We start from the raw sequence: 17,896 nt of genomic DNA, 5'->3' as shown, positions 1-17,896 counted from the left end.
CAAGATTCCTTCAGTTCCTTTGAACATACCATCGACTGCCTCTACATCCATGATGAGTGGATCAGATTCTTTTTAGGGTTTCCCATTTGGAAGTGGTCATATACCACACTCCAATCCAACAGTAGGGTCAATGCCTTTTTCTTTTACAAGTCAAGGTAATAACCCATTCCAAAGTTGGACAAACCCTGTGGTTAGTGGGATAGGAACTGGGAATAAATTTTTTGGCCAACAAGGGAATGTGTCATATTCTTTAGTTAATTCGTTTTAGAATTTTCCACCCTTTGCTAATGCATGGAATCCTTATCAGGGGTTGTTAGCTCCTTTTAACACTTTGTTAGGGGGTAACTTCAATGGTTACGGAGGATTTTCGGCAGGAGTTGGTCAAACTCTGAATTTTGCTGGACCACAAGGAGAACCTTTTGGCTCAGTAGGCTCTACAAATTACTTCAGGCAACCTAGTGTTTCTCAAAATCCAAGTCATTATTTTTAGACCTTTGGGAACCCCGCCCGCATTGGATGGAATTCCCAAGGTCCGCAACGACTCCCTTTTCTGGCCACGTTGAATTTGATAGACTTAACTAAATTGACAAATGATTTGATTCGATATAATCCAGCTTGGCCTCTGGTCCCAACTAAACTTCCCTCAGATATCCCAAAATTCGAAGGGAAGAGTGGTGAAGATCCAGGAGACTACATAACCACATTTCACTTATGGTGCTCATCCAACTTCCTGATAAATGATTCAATCATGTTGAGGTTATTTCAGCACACCCTAACCAGAAATGCGGCCAAATGGTATATAGAGTTGTAGATGGCACCTTTACTTCTTTCTGTGATTTGGCTAATGTCTTTTTGAACCATTTTCAGTTGCCTGTCCGATATGAATCTGGAACTGAACTTCTAGCTAACTTTCAGCAAGACACCACAACTCACATTTCAGATCACATCCAGGAATGGAGGAGAATGAAAAGGCTTATCATAGCTGAAATCCCACCAGAGTTCCTTCTGGAATGGTTTCTAAAATCATTACAACCTGAGATCTCAAAGGATGTGTCTCTCTCCGGTGTTTATATGGAAGAGCAGGCCATTTTCAGAGCCTAGCAATTGGAACTGATATATTCTCAGTCTGGGATTCTTCAGAAAATTCTACCTAATGCTCCTAGATCTAAGGTCAATTTAGCCTAACCGAAACTAGGCTCTCGCGTCGATGGTATAGTCGGATTGATTTTTGTTAACACGGTGAACCTATTGAATCAATTACAGTAGTTATCTCTACAAACTGCTTCTTCTAACCAGGCAACACCGTCTGTACCTACACCTTCCCAACCTACCTCTATAAACACCATCCAAACCTCTAACCCCAAAGGAAATCAACAATCCAATGGGAAGAATAAGGGATGAGGTAAGAAAAAGAACCAGGAAGGGAAAGGTAATGCAAACAAACCCGGTAATGATGTCGGAGAGGGTAGGAAAGAGTCTAAGAAAAAGGTAAAATTCCCATGCAAGTTATGTAATGGAGATCATTTTACTCACCTCTACCCTAATATGCAAGACACTCAGTGCTTATTAGTACAACAAGGGTCCTCTAGCTCCCAAGCTATTCTGACTAACCCTTTTTCCCAAGGGCAACAATTACATGCTGGCATGAATTATAATGCTGGTATCTACTCCGAGGGCAACCAGGAAGGGGAAAATTCGTCAAATGTTTATATGATGAGCTCTCATATCGACGTCACTACGTGAGAACTTGATTATGGCGAATCAAAAACATCTAAGGCTAAATCTGTTCCCAAAGCCATAGAACCACTTCATATTGAGTGGCCCTCTGTTCAGTCTATACCTTAGATACTGAAAGGCTTCGCAAAGTGCTCGACTATTAACCCTAATGCTAGGGTAGCCTAGAACTACTCAATTGTAGAAGATCTGGCTCAAAGTCCTTGTGCTATATCTGCACTCGAGGTGCTCCAGTCACACCTTGCTCAGAGAAGTGATTTTCTTTCGTCAATCGGCGCAGTAGATCCAAAGAATTCTTTAGTGCTCACTTTTGATATGTTGAATGTCAAAAAGAGACTTCCTCACCATATGGCTTTCCAGATAAAGTCCACATACCGAAAGACCAATATTTTTCGGACTGTTATAGATGAGGGAGCTTCCACATGCATGATGTCTATGTCATGTTGGAAGGCCATTGGATCACCTTCAGTTGTTCCTTCACCAACTCTTTTGATGACATTTGATGGACATTCTCATAGGCCGCATGGGATTATCCCGGCCTTTCCTATCTGTGTTGGGGGAAAGGTAGTGAATATTGAGGTAGAAATCGTTGATGCGAACCTAGATTATAACCTCCTCTTAGGCAGGAATTGGATTTACGAGATGGATGCCATAGTTTCATCATTATTCCAAATCCTCTATTTTCCTCATGAGGGGAGGATTGTTAGAGTTTATCAATTAGATTATTCTCCAGGCGACTCTCACACAACTTCAGATTCTATCGTTCCATTGGTGGAAAATCCCCGTCAACCTATTGAGAATTTAGGAATTGGGATGTACTCTTCGTTAATGGGTATATTTGACCTCCCTCCTCCTACAACTAGAATTAATGTGATTTCATCCTCTAGGGTACCTTCTCAAAAAGAGTTCTTTCAATCTCATTATTTTTCGGACCCTTGGCCTGATCCGGATTTAAACAGGAACACAATAAAATACAGAGATAACCATAAAGACAGAAATGCAGCGGAAATAATACCTCAATTCATTACTGTAAAATACTGAAATATGCTTACAAACAGAAATGGAAATAAACCAGCTAGGGCGATGGTAGCTTATCTCTGAGAAGAGATGTGGTGGCTACATGCCTCTGAACTGTCTTACAATGAGGCTTGAAGGCCTATTTATTGTTGAGAAACAATGGAAAACCCTTCACATTCCAAAACCTAACCCTAGAAGATGAAACGCCAAATTGTGGGCCCCGTTTTTGGGTTAGTTGGTACATCAACTTCCCGGGGTCACGAATTGGTCGTACTATCTCCGTTTGACGTGCATGATAGCCCGTTGGAAAGATCTCTCTGAGGACTATGACGGAAAAGACGATTTTTATTAGAAAAATCATTGGCGGTGGATTTCCCAAAAAATGTCGTTTAGGGCCTCAAAACGGCTCCGGAAGTTTAGGACCCGAAAAACTGCTAAAAATAGTAAACTGTGCTATAATTAAGGAAACTGAAAAAAAATGTAAGAAGCATTAGAGGGGATCCAAGTGGAATTAGCGGGTGGCCACCAATATCCACCTAGATCATTCCTCCCCCCTTAGGAAGCAATGGTCCCCATTGCGTTGAGTTCCTCCATGAGATGAGGGAACTTCTGCTGCACTTGGTCCTTGGTGAGCCACTTGCCCTGGTGAAGGAGTTGTCCTGCTTTGACAACTCGATACAGTTGGATATTCTACTAGCGAGTGTGCTTGATCTGTGTGTCCATGATCCGATCAGTTGCAGCTTGTTCCATGCAAGCTGGATTTAACTCTGTGGGTGTGAGTTGTTCTGTAATGTCCGACGTGTCTAGTAATGGTGGAAAGTATGGCCGAAGGCGGTCGACATTGAACACCGGGTGCAGGCCAAGGAATGGGGGAATGCTGAGCTCAAATGCATTCTCTCCCACAGCCTTGGTAATGGTGTAAGGGCCATATCGGAGTGGTCTGAGTTTCCGATAGGCTCCGATAAGGCGTTCCTTTTGCAAATGCAACCAGACTTTGTCGCCCACTCGAAACTTGTGTAGCACCCGATGTTGATCATGTCGCTGCTTGTACTTGGCATTTGATTTCTCCAGAATTTCATGGACCTGCTGGCGAATATGTTGGATGTGCTCAATGAAGCTATTTGCCTTATTTGTTTCAGACTGGACATGAGCAGAATCTGCGTGAGTAGCTGCAAATGGCATGGCCACATCGATGGGACATAGTGGCTGGAATCCCAATCCCACCTGAAAAGGGCTGTGGCCAGTCGAGCTGTGGAGAGCCCGGTTGTAGCTGTGCTGAACATAGGGGAGGCTCTCGTCCCATGTGCATGGATGCTTTGAGTTGTACATGCGTAGAATGTGTACGATCATCCTGTTGACAACCTCTGTCTGGCCATCAGTTTGAGGATGGAAGGCTGTGGACTTAGTGAGTTTGGTGTCCAGCATCAACCAGAGGCTAGACCAAAATGTACTGAAGAACCTGCTGTCCCGATCCGAAATGATAGACTGTGGGATCCCAAAGTGTACCCATACTCGTTCAAAGAAGAGTTTAGCAGTGGCTTCTGCTGTGATATTCTTCTTGCAGGCCGCCATAATGGCCATCTTCGAGAACTTGTCGATGACCACAAAAACACAGTCATTTCCATGCCTAGTGGAAGGGAGGCCTGACATGTAATCCATGGAGATGGATTCCCAAGGTTGACTAGGGGTAGGCAGCGGGGTATAGAGGCCTTGCTTCTTGATGGTCGGTTTGGCAATGGCGCAAGCAGTGCATGATCTGATGTACTTCCTGACATCCTGTCGAAGATTCGGCCAATAGAAATATTTCTGCAGTACAGCCACCGTTTTTTCAACCCCAAAATGCCTAACGGCCCGACTGTAGTGTGCTTCCCAGATCATCTTGGCACGCTTGCTTGAAGGAACACAAAGGTGACCCAGGTGGCATAACAGGTTGTCCTGGAGGTGAAAATCTTGAACATGTTGACCCTCCAAGAGTGTCTGGTATGTGTGGACGAATTCCGGGTCGCTTTTGTAGAGCAGTGGCCAATCAGAAGTCTCGTGCCCACAAGAGTTGAGCACGGTGGTTAATGCCATGATCGGTGGTCGACTGAGGCAATCTGCGACATTGTTGGTGCTGCCCTTCTTACACTTGATATTCAAATGGAACTGTTGCAGGTATGTGGACCACTTCTGATGGCGATCATTCTGCAATTTCCCTTGGGTCTGTATGAACTGCAGGGGTCGGTGGTCTGTGTGGATGACCGTTTCCTTCCCCAAAATGTAATGCTTCCATTGTCGACAGGCCTGCACAATGGAATACATCTCTTTGTCATAAGTGGGATACTTCCGGACTGTGTCTGAAAGTGTCTCACTGTGATATGCCACTGGATATGTTGAGTAAGGACTGCCCCAATAGCATAGTCAGAGGCATCTGTCTCGACCTCAAATGGTTGTTGCAAGTCTGGTAATGCAAGAACTGGTGCTGTGCAGAGTCGATCTTTCAACTCTGTGAATGCCTTCTGTTGAGATTCAGACCAAATTTTTTTTGCTTTTGCTCCTCCCTTGGTGACCTGACTCAAGGGCCAAGTGATATGATAAAATCCCAACACGAACCTGCGGTAGAAGTTGGCAAGGCCTAGAAAGCTGCGAAGCTCTGTCAGAGTTGTTGGAGATGGCCAATCCCGAATGACTTGGATCTTGGTTGGATCCACATGCACCCCCCGTTCATCAATAATGTATCCCAGATACTGAACCTGGGTCATGCCAAAAGTGCATTTCTCCAAATTGGCACATAACTTGTGTTGTCGCAGTGTTTGGAGAACCTGTCGGATGTGGTGGAGGTGCTCTTCCCAAGTCTTGCTAAAGATCAAGATGTCATCCAAGTATACCACTACAAATGAGTTGGTGAATGGCCGCAATATGTCGTCCATTAGCCTCATGAAGGTTGTAGGAGCATTCGTCAATCTGAAAGGCATAACCAACCATTCGAAAAGGCCCTCCTTGGCTTTGAAGGCAGTCTTCCACACATCGGAGGGTTCGATTGGTACCTGGTGATATCCTGACTTCAAATCGATCTTGCTGAAATATTTTGCCCCCTTTAGTTGGTCCAGGAGGTCATCAATCCGTGGGATTAGGTACCTATTACGGACAATGATCTTGTTCAGCGCCCGATAGTCAATACAGAGTCTCCAAGTCCCATCCTTCTTTTATACCAGCACGATCGGGCTCCCACAGGGCGATGAACTCGGACGAATGTGACCTTTTTGCAGCAGCTCCTGAATCTGCCTCTTGATTTCATCGTTCTCCAGAACAGAGCGCCGATAGATTGGTCCATTGGGCAGCGGCGAACCTGGGGTTAGATCAATGGAGTGCTTGACTTGAAAGTGTAGAGGAACCCCTGCGGGGGAGGTGAAGATGTCCTCATACTCCTCCATGACCTTGTCCATCTGTAGTTGTCGTGCGGAGGGGCCCTGTCTAGAGGTCGTGGCCACCGTCTTCTTCTTTTCTTGAGGGCATATCATCAGGAAAACAAACTTCCTGGTTTTGGAAATGAGCTTACTGCATTGTTTTGCTGTAACCAAAGAGATGGCGGTAGGCGGTGCTACCTTTGGTATCCTGTACAACTTATTTCCCAAAGTAACAATAACAGCACGGGGCCTTGACTCATACACAGCATGTCGCTTCCACAAGTATGGTTGTCCTAATAACACATCACAAACTTCAAGGGGTGCAATGTCACACAATACCTCATCCGTGAAGGGCTTGATGTTGTATGGAAGGCGACACTATTGGCTCACGCGAAGATCCCGTCCTTGGTGCAGCCACCCAATGGTGTATGGTTGTGGATGCGCTGTGGTCGGTAAGCCCATCCGTTTCATGACCTCTGTCGAAATGAGGTTCTTTTGGCTCCCGCTGTCGACAATGAACTATAGCGGGGAGCCCTTTACCCACATCTGGGAGTGGAAGAGACGCTCCTCCTCCTCTGGATCTTCAAGTTCCTCCTTCTGGATCTTCGTGGTGGCAACAGTGGCGTTGGGCTCCGCATCGATAATCTGCTTCCCTTTGTCATTCCCCTTATCGAGTTCTGACTCAGAGTCAGAACATGCATCTGATTCTGAAACCTTTAGCTCGGCCACCAGTGACTGCTTGGCCCGACACTCACTTGTGTTGTGAGTGGAGCTCTTATGGAACTCACACCACTTTCCGGTGTCCTTTTTCGGCTTCACGGCGCTGTTCTTTGCTTGCAGCTTTGGCGGGTTGTCTTGGGCCGCCCTGCCTTGGCTTTGTCCTTTGTTCTGCGGTTTGGGGGCACCTTTCCCTTATTTCGGATTCGCAGACCCAAAGTCTCACTTCTTCTGTTTAAACTTTTGCTTGACCTTGACGGCATATCGGTATGCCATGCCGAGCGAGGAGATGTTCAGAAATTCTATTTCTTCTTGGATGTACTTGTGTAGGCAGCCACGGTATTTTAGTACCAAATGCTGCTCTGTATCCTTGATACCCAACTTTGTGCGAAGGGTATGGAAAATATTGGTAAACTCTGGTACGTCTTGGTCCCTTCCCCGCCGTAGCGTGGTCCACTTTATGTATTGATCCTCATAGCTTCCGACAGGGTAGTACTGCTCCTTGATGGCATCTCGGAATGAATCCCAAGTCGGTGCGACTGAAAATAGTGAGCCTGTACTTTCATCTTTCTGTTCGCAGTAGGTTTCCCACCAATCCTTGACGTGGGGGGCTGCTTTGAGAAGAGCGAAAATAATCTTTTCCCGACTGGAAAAATCATGAACAAAAAAATAACCCTCTAGCACATTTAACCATTTATCGACGGCATCTGTGTCTATCTGACCCTCGAATATGGGGATTTCAAAATTAACTTGTACCTTAAATGGTGTGGCATTTCCAGAGTTGCTGTTGGAAGTCGATGCGTCGCCCCTGGGTAGCCGCTGAAGGATTTGGGCAAAGTTGTCCATCATCGCGTTCCTTTGTCGCTCGAGGGCTTCTTTGAGCAAGATTTTGATAGGATCTCCTGCCCCCTCGTCTTTCTTTTCATCCGCCATGGGAGGCCGTCGGGATTTGCGAGGCTGGTCTTGCAAAGGTTCGACCAGTTCAAGCCCTAACTCCTTATATCCCGACCTTGTTGGGGACATGCAAAGAAAAACAGAGAAGAAAAGCAGACCGCTCTGATACCACTGATCCGGATTTAAACAGGAACGCAATAAAATACAGAGATAACCATAAAGACAGAAATGCAGCGGAAATAATACCTCAATTCATTACTATAAAATACTGAAATATGCTTACAAACAGAAATGGAAATAAACCAGCTAGGGCGATGGTAGCTTATCTCTGAGAAGAGATGTGGTGGCTACATGCCTCTGAACTATCTTACAATGAGGCTCGAAGGCCTATTTATTGTTGAGAAACAATGGAAAACCCTTCACATTCCAAAACCTAACCCTAGAAGATGAAACGCCAAATTGTGGGCCCTGTTTTTGGGTAAGTTGGTACATCAACTTCCTGGGGTCGCGAATTGGTCGTACTATCTCCGTTTGACGTGCATGATAGCCCATTGGAAAGATCTCTCCGAGGACTACGACGAAAAAGATGATTTTTATCAAAAAAATCGATGGCGGTGGATTTCCCAAAAAAACGTCGTTTAGGGCCTCAAAACGGCTCCGGAAGTTTAGGACCCGAAAAACTGCTAAAAATAGTAAACTGTGCTATAATTAAGGAAACTGAAAAAAACTGTAAGAAGCATTAGAGGGGATCCAAGTGGAATTAGCGGGTGGCCACCAATATCCACCTGGATCATGGCCCTTACCTTCATCTACCACCACATTAGATGGAGGGCAGGTAGGCAGAATGGAATTTCCCATGTCTGCAACAGAATTCACTTATCAATCTATCATTAACTCTACAGACAACAATCCCACTCCTTTTTCAAAAGAGGATTTAGATGGTGATGTGGCTCCGGCTTGGACCCTCGATTCTACTTCAACTCTGGATTGCTTGGATACAGTCTTACCATCTGAAGAAGCAATTTTGGAAGCAATGATGGGTGTGGATCGACCATGGGAGGATTTACATCATCGTTCATATTTTCTCCCTCCATTGCATGAAGTTGAATCTAGTTTGTCCAATTTGTCTACTAGTGATGTTTGTACGGTTTTGAACCCTTTAGCTCCAGCACAATTTTCTGTCGAAGGTAACATGTCAGTTATCTCACGAACTCTACCTGTAAACATCTCTAGGAATCCTAACGTAATCGAAAATGTCTTCATTGGGGTTAATTGTTCCCCTAAATAAATTCAAATCTACACCAATCTCTTTAAAGAGTTTAGAGATGTGTTCGCTTGGTATTATGAGGAAATGCCTGGAATTGATCCATCTATAGTCCAACATGAGATCAAGACATACGAAAATGCCAAACCTATTCGTCAAAAACTTCGACCGGTCAATCCTCGGAAAGCGGCAACTATTAAAGCTAAAGTTGAAAAGCTACTTAAGGTGGGTTTCATATACCCCGTTCCTCTAACTAAGTGGGTTTCCAACCCAGTCCTGGTAGATAAGAAGCAAGGAACGATTTGAGTATGTATCGACTTTAGGGATTTAAATAAAGCTTGTCCAAAAGACAATTACCCCACACCTTTTATTGATCAAATTGTTGATGAATGTGTGGGTAATGAAATTTTTTCATTCATGGATGGATTCTCTGGTTACAATCAAATTACTATCCGTCCATAGGATCAACACAAGACAACATTTATTTGTCCTTGGGGCACGTTCGCATACAAGAAGTTTGGCCTTAAAAATGCTGGAGCTACTTTTCAGCGGGCCATGTCTTATGCTTTCCATGACATCAAACATGTTATTGAAGCATACTTGGATGACTTAGCTACTCGTTCTCACAAGAGAATAGATCATCCCAGCCACCTTCGGTTAGTCTTTGAGAGATGTTGTTTTTACAAAATCCGATTGAATCCGAATAAGTGTGTTTTTGCGGTCACATCTAGTCAGCTGTTAGGATTCATCGTATTGACTAAAGGGATTCGTGTTGATCCTTTCAAGGTTGAGGCAATAATTCAGTTGCCTCCCCCGTCTTCCATTTGTCAACTTCAAAGTCTCCAAGGAAAGGCAAATTTCTTGAGGAGATTTATAGCAAATTACGTCGAGATTACCAAAGGATTTATGCATTTGCTTAAGAAAGGAGTTCCATTTTTATGGGACGATTTCGCGCAACGATATTTTGATGCATTGAAAAAGCATTAACCTCTGCTCCATTATTGAGTCCACTAGATTATGACAGAGATTTCCTTTTGTATCTCGCTGTGGCATAATCAACCATTGGTATGGTTCTGGTTCAGGAGGATGATGCTCTCAGTGAGCATGTAATCTACTACTTGATTCGAGGCTTAGTAGGACCTGAGTTACACTATTTTCCCATAGATAAATTAGCCTTGGTGGTTGTCCATGTTGTCCAACGGCTTCATCATTACATTCTGCTTCGCAAAACGTTCGTCTTAGTGGTTGTCAATCGTTTTTAGTTTGTCCTCAGTAGATGAGTGATTGGGGGCAAGTATAATCAATGGATTGTTATTTTGTAAGAGTTTGATCTCGAATTCTTGTCTGCTAAATCTAAGAAGTCATTAGTTTTTGCGGAATTGATTTCGGAGATGCCTTACAAGGAAGCTATTGTTTTTGAGGAAAATTATTCCGACGAACATTTATTCCTCATTTCTTCACAAGATCCCTGGTACGGAGATATCATTATATATCTCCAGACTTCGAAGTTTCCACCTGCTTTCTCCAAAGATGAGTGTCGAAAGTTATGTCACCTTGCCAAAAACTATGTTATTATTGGTGATACATTATATCAGTGAGGTGTTGACTCAATCCTTAGGTGTTGCTTAACTTTGGAAGAAGCTGAGTCAGTACTTAATGATTTCCACAGTGGAGCTTGTGGTGGTCATCTATGAGGGCTTGCAACAGCCCAGAAAATTTTGCGAGCAAGCTACTTTTGGCCTTCAATTTTCAAATATTGTATTGAAGAAGTCAAAAGTTGCCATCCCTTTCAAGTTTATACTTGGAAAATGCGCGTGCATCCAGCTCCACTTTTTCTTGTTATCACTGTTGGTCCATTTATGAAGTGGGGCATTGATTTTACTACTTGTAATCTGACTTCGACAGGGAATCACAAGTACATCATTGTGGCTGTCGACTACTTTACGAAGTGGGCTGAGGCCATGCCTACTTTCAAAAATGATAGTGAGACAACAACCTTGTTTCTCTTCAACCAGGTTATTTCACGATTTGGTATCCCAAGAGAGATTGTCACTGACCATGGCAGTCACTTCCAAAATCAACTGATGACTGAATTGGCTCTCAAGTTGGGCTTCCAGCAGGAGCATTCATCTCCATATTATCCTCAGGCCAATGGGTAGGTTGAAGCCGTGAATAAGTCCCTTAAGACCATCTTGCAAAGGAAAATTGATAAAAATCGATCCAATTGGCACATCATGTTGTACCCGGCGCTTTGGGCATATCGAACCTCAGTTAAGACTGCCACTGGTTTTACTCCTTTTCAACTAGTTTACGGGTTGGAATCTATTTTCCCTATCGAATGTGAAATTTCGTCCCTTAAGCTAGCTATAGAACTTCTTCCGGAGACATCTAGTCTCGAAGAATGCCTCGTTCATTTGGAACATCTTGATGAGTAGCATCGAGATGCAGCCATAATAAACGAAGCCCATAAGAACAAGATTAAAACTCAATATGATAAAGCTGTCCGTCCTTGGGTGTTTTCTAAAGGTGACCTTGTCTTAGTTTATGACCAAGACAAAGACGCCCTAGGGGTAGGCAAGTTCAAATCTATGTGGTATGGTCCCTTTATAGTCAAGTGTGTTTTGGAAAAAGGGGCTTATGAATTAATTGATTTTGAAGGGAACAAGCTGGCGGAGCCCAGAAATGGGCTCTACCTTAAGAAGTATTTTTCTTACGCCTCGACCGAGAAATTGCTTGATTGTATATATTGTATCTTTGTATATATTTGTCTGGCATTTTGTGATATCGACATTTTTTTATCTGCTTTGGCAGGGATTGATGGATGATTCGATATATTTCGGATTCGCCAATGGTGCAAGTCAGCACACTCGAGATCTTGCTTCCATGGCTTGGGTGATTTATTATCCATCTGGCCAGTTGATGGTGTCAAGGGGAGTATGTATTGGCCCTTCTTCGAACAACATTGTTGAATATACTGTCGTTCTTAATTTACTATCCGAAGCAATATCTTATGGGATTGATTCGTTGGTAGTTTATCTAGACTCACAATTGGTGGTGTCACAGTTAAATAACACTTATCGGGTTTGTGATCCTTATTTATATCACCAATTTTTGAGAGTGAGAGTGTTGCAACAATCATTTATTTATATCACATATGTTCACATTCCACAATCTGAGAATTCATTAGCAGACTCTATTGCTAATCAAGCATTAGATTGGCACATTAATCATTCATCAAATTAAATAACATAAAAAAATTGAATCTGTATATATATCATAAAATCACCTATATATAGATGGAGTGTTCAAAAATAATATACAAAATTGGGACAGGATGCCCTCAAAATTTGGGCTTATGCCCATAATCATGTCCAGTCATACATAGATCTATCTATTGAGCCAGCTTAGGATGAGTGGCTAAAAAGTTAACCACAGTGTTGGCTACACGTTGAAGTATCCGGACCCAGTCACGTGGTACCCCTACCACACCGCGCTGCATCTCCTCAGGAAGATCCTCTACAGCTATCATATGTACCTGGTGAGTTAGTCTCACCAGGTTTCTCTAAACAGCATAAAGGACTCTCTTTGTCTCGACTGCTGCCTCTTCAGCCCCTCTTCCATGATGCATGTGCCTCAAAAATCCATGAGGTCTCACTGGACCCACATCTAGAACATGGTCATTATATTTTGTCAGTATTTTGTCTCATCAAAAATATTTTTTCTAAGTTCGTTTCATATTGAAAAATCTAAAAAATCTTAAAGAACTCACAAAAACTTAAAATTTTTTACCTATGTCTCCCCATGTCGCATTTGGTGGTAACACTAAGTCTGGATCTCCTTGGAAATCCATGTCAGCATATGGGTAGTCATCGACCGCGATGATCTGTTGATCCCACTAGGTGAAAAACTCATCATCAAAAGTCATTCTAGGCACGTCATCGCCTCCAAGGCGCTTCATCAGGTCCACCCATCTACCCATTCGTGGATCTCTAGGGATGTTGATGGACACTGATACTTTGGGACATAGCCCAGGTACCTTTTCAAAGAAGAATGAGCACAAGATGGATCCATATCCAAAATTCTTCGTTTGACCCTTCTGTATAGAGGTCAATTGACTCTTCATGTTAGTTAGAAGAGGCGTGCACCAGTCAAATACTGTGGTAAGACATTCCACTACCAGGCTCATAGATACTCATGACGCTTGATGTAGGGAAGCTAACCCATTTACTCGGGCAATGGTAAATAGAAAAATCCTCAAGGATAAACTTTCCACATGTGTGATTGGTATTTGACTTCCAATCTTCTCTGGATGTCCAGGACAATATATATGGACATAGTCTTCCATCGAAATACTATGCCTCATCCTGCCTGTCGAATGCATGACCTCCCCTCTTCAGGAGAGACCGGTAATAAAATAGATATCTTCAACCTCAATCCATAGAGGCATCTGGTCGATCATGAAAGCATCATCCTTTGCACTCCAGTAGTGGATCAAAAGTTCTAACAAGCGTGTATTGGCTTTCATATTTGGCATTTTGAAGAACTTAAGTAAGCCACAGCCTCTCAGAGCATCCAATGCATTTTAGTCATTCATTACCTCATTATCTATAGTGGTATGCTCTCTTTCCCTCCAAGTGATAGTCATCCTACAAAAAATTGAAGTTTCAACCGTTAGTTTATATGTTAAAACTTTAACTTGTGTACAGGCAAGTTCCCTTTACACACAGTCATGTGTAGGTCCGTAGTATATGCAGGTTGCTCACATCCAACCCGTGTGTACACAAAGTTGAATTTTTGGGCATAGTTTCCCACGGTAAAAAAATTGAAAAAACTTCTAAAAACTATCATAAAGCATTACAAGTAGGATTTGAGGATTACTTGGAAGCTTTGGGGTGATTTGAATGGTCCAATTGTTAAGAGGAAAGCTTGCTTGGTTTTGCTCCATAGCTCTTTGCTCCAAACAGAAATGAAAAAGCTATGAGTCCAAAATTCATTATATAACTTTGAAATTGCAAAATATTTTTTCAAAAATTTATTTTTGTCCCATGGATTTTTTGACCTATGGGGCTGGATTGTCGAGAGTGGGTTGTTTTTACAGGAAATTTTGTAGACTTCTTTGAGATGTTATTTCGGTCCCATGACCATTGACCCGTCATGGTAGGTATCATTCTCTCACTGGAATTTAGGTTAGGGAAAACCATTTTCCGTTGCATCTTGCATACTAGCCTCCATTCAGTGATACATTAGCCGTAGGGTCGACCCCATCATATCTTGGTTAGAAAACTATTTTCACTTGCCAATTTTTAAATCATGATGCGATGGTAGAACCATCCTTTACATGGGAATATTAGTTAGAACCTCGCTGACATTGGTTGCCCATGCTGCTATACTTAGTAGGCTCGGGAGTCCTTTTTAGTACCGCCATGACTGATGCATTGAAGACACATTCTCCTTTCTTCTGTGCTAATTTCTGGCCTTATACCCTAGAGGATCCTTTGTGTTGAGTTGTACTACTGCATTGCATTTTGACTATTTGCACCTTTTGGCCTTGATCCAGCTTCACTTGGACTCATGTTTAAGCCACTTATTTGACCACAGCTTCTGCAAAGTAAACCATGCAATCACTTAGCTTCTGCAACTTGATGCATCCTTTTACTCGTGGAAAGAGCATCCCTTTGAGTGTCCTTGACTAGTTTCGTCTCCCTGCATTGAGCATAGGAATGTTCCCCTCCCAGGAACTAGATCATCTGTTTCTCTGACACTCGTTCTTTCCACTATACTATAGCATTCTTTTATTATTTTTCCAGCTTAAAGAAAAAGACAAAAAAATTATATATTCCAAAAAGAGCGAGAATGGGATGACATTTCCATATTTTGTTGGCAGCTAGAGTCAATCATGTCGCCCTTGAACAAAGCACTCAAAAGAAAGTCTCTCCTCCATTTGGGTGGGATTTAGTTTTGACTTAGGAACACCTCAACCTTGTTATTGAGTCAGTACTCCTCCGATTGGTTATCTCTTCCAATCATATGGAGAGTTTTCTTATGCCTCTTGCATGACAAACTTATATAGACTTATCATATGTTGCCATATAGTCATCATTGAGTCGTGCTTTTGTTCAAGGGAAGTAAACCTGAGTTGGCCTCTCTGCAGTGTCTCTTGACCTATTTTTTAGTCGACCATCCCTAGTTTTTAGTGTCATGTTTGTCATCACATCAGTTATATTGGTCCTTTGTTCGTGCGAGTTTGAGAAGGTCTTCATTGACTTCTTGCTAGCGGGTCTTGTCCTTATCGACTACGACAAATTGCTCTGAGGGTAGATCTAGAGCTGCACCCTAACCCTATTTTCATTATTGATAGGTCATCTTATGCTCAGCATCGATCAGTTTCATGGGTCTTTGATTGAGTGGTTTCCCTTGTGTTTGGCATCAGCTTTCATTATCACACATTGGGATTCATGTAGTGCTTTGGTTTCCATTTGACCCTATCGGTGGATTCCTTGCCTCTGTGTCAGGTTTCATTATTGGTTGGTTCAAAGGGTTTCTATCGTGTGCTAGCTACATCTTGTGTATGCCGGAAACATGCTTCGGTTGTTACTACATCTTTTTCGTTCGATTCCTTCCACATTATTGGCCTACAGGTTACACTTGTGCTAGATTGATGAAGGATGCCTTAATGCCTTCCTTCTAGTGGATATTTTTCTATTGACTACAACTCATTTGCTCTAGGAAAAAGATCTAGAGTCCATTTGGTAGTACCTTGGGGTTTGCAGTCATCAGTGGAAGATTCCTTCGCTATCGACAATGGGAAACCATCATTGTCTCCTGATTGATATATTCTTTCAAGTGTTTGACTTCAGCTCATTCATTTGCACTTGTTAGATTGTACTGGGTACCTTGACTCTCATTATCATTATCGATGAGTAGTCTCGCGTTTGTTAATGGTATACATCAATGACCGGTAATCAAATGATTTCTCACATGGTCGACCTCAGATCATTCATTCCCATTGTGTAGAAATGTACCACGGCAGTCGGTGAAGACCTCGAGTTGCATCAGCATGTTTTGGTTCACTTGTCAGTTGCTCTTGTTGCTGCTAGTTGACACCATCCACCTTATATGTTGCAGTTCTTCACAACGACATCTTATATGCTGGCATCTAAGTTGTGATGTAGTATCATTTTATTCCATCATGTTCATTTGGTACTATTGGGATCAGTTTTTGACATCAGTGATTAGCTTCATCCTTCAGCATCATTGATTGTCTTCTTATATGTGATATTCAGACATGTACTTTTTCGATCACGATCAGATGATCCATTATGTACTTTCAGTTCCTCTATACTAGTATACATATTGGATCTACTTGTACTTGATATGCAGACATGCTTTAATTTTTTTGAGCATGGGTATGCTCGCCTCAGATAACAGTTTCTTTTTTATCTCTTTTGATGGCTTGGCAAGCTGAATTCTAGTGAAGTCCTTCTCAATCTCGGCATGATTCTTTCCATACACTTGATACATTTCAACCATCATGTACCCCTTATGACCTCATATATTAGGGGGCATCTATTATATCACCATTTACCACTTTTGGTATTTGTGATGCTTTGTTTATGGCCTAGGGAAACCCCTCCTTCCAGACTTGGTCCAAATATATAAAAAAACAGTGTTTTATTCCCTGTACGCTACTTTTCCCTGAGCTAAAAGTATGTACACATGGGTCAGTCAATACCCAACCTGCATATATGTATTAAAACACTTAAAAAAAATAAATTTCCTTAATTATGGGCGGAGTTCACGGGTTTTACCTGTTGATTAGCTCCTATTGCCCATGGCCCAACTGTTTCCCAACTAAAAACTAATTGGGAGAGGTATAAATAGACCTCTATGGGAAGTCCTTAAGGAGGATAAGAGATAGATTTATTATACTGAGATTATCCCTGACTGAGTTTGATGAATCCCTATGCCTCATGAACTTCCCCAAGCTTCAGGAAACCCTTGTTTCCTAGATTATAGATATCCTCCCTTTTGCTTGAGATATCATGGTGTTGGTGATGGAAGAATATTGTTGAAGGCTAGGATAGGACAAATTCGGAGGACGGTTCTGCTTGGAGCCAGAAGAAGACTTAGGTGAATTCTCTCCATGTTATTTATAACTTACTGCAATAAAATAAATGTTGTCTTGTTTCCAAAATTAACTATGTTTATGCATCAAATTATGTTTTAATTCATATATGAATGTCATTTTGATGTATGATCAATCATTTGTTTATATGATATAAAGTCAATTTCGTGAATAGGATTTACTTCTATACTGCTATGTATGTTTGAATTGAATGATTTTTAGGTTTGAAGAACATCGAGAGTTGTAGAGGGTCTGAACCCTGCGGGACCTACCCGAACGAAGGAAATCTGAGTACGGTAACTCTTACATAGTTTGATAATATAAGCATATTGCCTGAGTTGTATGAGTATTTCTTGTTGTAGTTTGCTTCTTCTTTGTTGGGGTTCTAACCCAAAGCCCTAGGATGCTTTCACCCGAAACAACAACAAAGTTCCAATTCTTTTGGAACACCTCCAACATTTGGGACAGCCAACATTGATACCACTACTTCACTAAAATATTCTACAATGTAACCACCCCTATATTAAGTTGATAACTACAAATAAGCCAAATAAAATTGAAAACACAATATATTTCAACTTTGTTGTGTTTGCATACGTTCAAAAACTGTGCAATAATCACCATCCAATAAACAATTTAACAAGTTTGAGGCAGCTTGAATTTCATCACTGCCAATATGTTGATCATAAAAAAAAATAATAGTGGAATGTTCGAGTCTCAATAGTCTTGACAACCCTTATAGTATATGTTCTCTCCATT

This window comes from Pinus tabuliformis, chromosome 8, assembly GCF_031772625.1.
Source record: "Pinus tabuliformis cultivar Carrire ecotype Pingquan chromosome 8, CPIR1, whole genome shotgun sequence".
Classification (NCBI taxonomy): Eukaryota; Viridiplantae; Streptophyta; class Pinopsida; order Pinales; family Pinaceae; genus Pinus; species Pinus tabuliformis.
The sequence above is the reverse complement of the archived record's forward strand: the minus strand, read 5'-3'. Positions refer to the sequence as shown.